General features: G+C 46.0%; 1 pseudogene; it reads left to right on the top strand.

Moving 5' to 3' along the window:
- Window positions 1–1,691: 1,691 nt before the first annotated feature.
- Window positions 1,692–1,819, top strand: LOC142435132 (U1 spliceosomal RNA; annotated as a pseudogene).
- Window positions 1,820–3,569: the final 1,750 nt, after the last annotated feature.

Below are 3,569 nucleotides of genomic sequence, written 5' to 3'. Positions count from 1 at the left end.
TTAAAATGTTAGCCCCTTATCTGATATCCCTTGTGACCCATTTTTGTGTTTTTTCATTTTGTAATATTTTCTGCTTTCTTTTCAGTTGAATTTTTTCTGTCTTGTTTTGTCTGTGTTGGTGTTTTGTTTGCTCCCCGGTTGTGTTTTGAATGATTTTCGGTCTGTGCCATCCCAGATAGCTGGATGTTTGGAGACGTAACGGGAGTAATCATTACCTAGGGGCCTGACAGGGCAGGCTGGGCGGAAATGGGAAACTAAGGAGTGCAAACAGCAAATACTCGGAAACTGATTGTGGGGATGATGCTGCCACAGCTCTTCTCGATCTGGCTAAACCACCCAAATGTATGATATGTGAATGGCATGCCAATAAAAGTCTTTCAAAAAATAGCGGCTCTACTCCAACCAAGCAACACAAAAAACTAGGGTGCAAGCCCCACCCTAGCGGGGAGCCGAGATTTCCACCCTCGTGTGTCTATAACACAGTGTTCTAGATTGAATTGTGTTCTACGGAGCATAACAAACTTTGGATCAGCTTGAGAAACATGGGAATTCCACATAGATGTTGTGCATGGACCAAGAGGCAGTCGTTCAAATACTCTCCCGGAGGCCAGCAGTAGCGAAGGCGCCCTGGTGGTGCCATAGTTACACCCAAGGCTGCTAACCGCCACGCAGGTGAACCGAGTGCGCTCGTGGTTTGTGAAGACCACCACGCAGGAAACCCTCGGGGCGGTTCTCGGTCCTATGGCGTCCCTGGGAGTCAGGATCGACCCGACGACACCCACAATTGTCAGGTCGGCAGAGAGTGACTGGTGTGTTTGAACTGCTAACCTTTGGGTTAACCGCTGAGCCCTGCACCACTGCACCGCCAGGGATCCTCTGCGAAGTGCTTGTTGGTGTTGGCAATGAGTGGCAGAAAGCCTCACGTAAGAGGTTGGCTCCAGTGCCGGAGAAGGAGGGTCCATCCCGCAGTGAGCTAACTGTCTTCCCTCCTGACATGTTGAAGAGGTCGTCATAGCATTCCATCGACACTGCTTCCTGCCCGAGGCTTGCAATCTCGCTCAGAGACGCCATGCGATGGAGATGCAGGGAAAGGGAGTAGGCCAGCTGTGAGGGTGGACAATCAAAGAGGAGTGACGAGAAAACAGGCTTCTTACTTTGGCCAAGAACTTGCCTGATCATGATCGCCTTTGCTCCTTACCACCCTCCCGCGGCAGGCATGGCTGGAATCCCGCCTAGTCTGTGCCTGCAAATATGGGAACTGCAGTCTCACCTGGGGTCATCAGAGAAGCTTTGCAAAGTTGTCTTAAATGGAAGGTGTGTGTGTGTGTGTGTGTGTGTGTGTGTGTGTGTGTGTGTGTGTGTGTGAGAGAGAGAGAGAGAGAGAGTGTGTGTGTGTGTGTGTGTGTGTGTGTGTGAGAGAGAGAGAGAGAGAGAGAGAGAGAGAGAGAGAGAGAGAGAGAGAGAGAGAGAGAGAGAGAGAGAGAGAACATTCTCTAATAGCTGGCTTGGTTCGATTGCTCGGAGCTGGCCTAGCGTTCACGGCTAGGTATTAGTGTTTTCCGGTTCACATGGGCAATTTCACAGAACAACATCAGATAAGGTGACTCTGATCATGATGGATAGATTAAAACAAGGCTACTGTGTGAACATGGGAAAAATCGGGAACTTTGTCCAACCTTCAGAAATGACCAAAACGTCCCCTGTTGGCGAGGCTCATCCATTGCACTGCGGGTGTGCCGACCTCTGCAATTTCCCCAAATACGGGAAACTCGGCTGCATAACTTGTGGTAGTGGGGGACTGCTTTCGCGCTCTCCCTATTTAAAAATTTAAAAAAAGGAAAAGAAGTCCCTGTCCTGGTTATTGCAAGTGACTGGTGCTGCTTTACCGCTAAGAGTTTTAGCTGGCTTTAGTCTTCCCTCCTTCCTGATAAGAATTATTAAGACCCTGTTTTGGGTCGAGTTGACTAGAGAAAAAAAAAACCAGTGACACTCATAGTTGTGTAAGAGCGAGTTTTATATCAAGAAGTAGTTATCTATGAGGAATACATCCCAGCCCAGTCCAGATCAAATCCATAAGTTCCACACCAGTTCATAGACCCCTCTTCAGACTCACACAAGCAATGGGGCAAAATGCGGAAGATCACAGGCCGGTGAGTGACAGTCTTGCTGATCAAATGGCGGTGGAAGCTTCACAGGGCTGGCACACATCTCTGAGCGGCTCGCTAGCAGGAAGGTGAAACAGAGAGAGAGGACGAGGTTCCCACGACCCTCCTTATGAGGAGGTCACATCCACAAAGAGGCATCATCAGGTTGCGACCTGATTGACAAGCTAGACTCCACCCCTATATTTCAAGTTGACGTGAAATTATGTAATTATCAGATATTGAATCATAGCATCAGCCCCTCTTAGTAATAGCACCCAATCTAGTGTCAACCTTGACTTTCTTATTGTTGTTGTTAAGTGTCTTTGATTTAATGTTGACTTAGATTGACCCTATGTACAACAGAATGAAACACTGCCTGGCTGTGCGCCATCCTCATAAATGTTATGTTTGAATCTATTGTTGCAGCCACTGTGTCAATCCATCTCCTCATTGTCCTCATTTTTCATTGTCCCTCTACTTTACCGAGCACGATATTCTTTTCCTGCGATTCGTCACCCTTGATAATATGTCCAAAGTAGATGAGACAAAGTCTCCCCATCCTCTCTATGAAGGAGCATTCTAGCGTAGTTTTCCCAGGACAGGTTTGTTTACAGTCCATAAGACTTTCAAGATCCTTAGCCAATATCATAATTTAAAGGCATCTACTCTTGTTCTGTCTTCCATATTTTGTGTCCAACTTTCATGTGCATCTGAGGCAACTGAAAATATCGCAGCTAGGGTCAGACACATCTTAGCCCTCAAATTTACATCCAGGCTCTTCCACACTTTAAAGAGGTCTTGTGCTGCAGATTTGCCCAATGCAACGTGTCATTTGATTTCCTGACAGCTATTTCCATGAGCATTGATTGCAGACCCACGCAAGATGAAATCTTTGACAATTTCAACCCTTTCTCTGCTTGTCAGACACTTACCGATTGGTCCACGTGTGAAGATTTTGGTTTTCTTTACATTAAGTTGTAACCCATCCTGAAGGCAGCAATCCTTGATCTTTAACAATAAGTGCTTCAAATCCTCAATGTTAGTAAGGTTGCGTCGTTTGTATATTGATAGTTATTGATAAGCTTTTCTCCATTCCTGATGCCATGTTCTTCTTCATATAGTCCAGCTTCTCAGATGACTTGCTCAGCATACAGATTGACTAAGCATGGGAAGAGGATACAACCCTGACACACACTTTTACTGATTTTAAGCCATGTTGTATTCCTTTGTTCTGTTTGAGCGACTGCCTCTTGCTCCATGTACAAGTTCCATATGAGTACATTGTTCTGGAATTCCCATTCTTTCCAATGCTATTCACAGTTTGTCGTCCCGCACATAGTCAATAAAGCATGAGTAAATATCTTTCAGGTATTCTCTGCTTTCTGGCAAAATCCAATGATAATCCCTTGTCCCACATCGTCTTCT

The sequence above is a fragment of the Tenrec ecaudatus genome, chromosome X (genome assembly GCF_050624435.1).
Source record: "Tenrec ecaudatus isolate mTenEca1 chromosome X, mTenEca1.hap1, whole genome shotgun sequence".
NCBI classification, from domain to species: Eukaryota; Metazoa; Chordata; class Mammalia; order Afrosoricida; family Tenrecidae; genus Tenrec; species Tenrec ecaudatus.
This window is presented reverse-complemented; position numbering and strand designations above follow the sequence as displayed.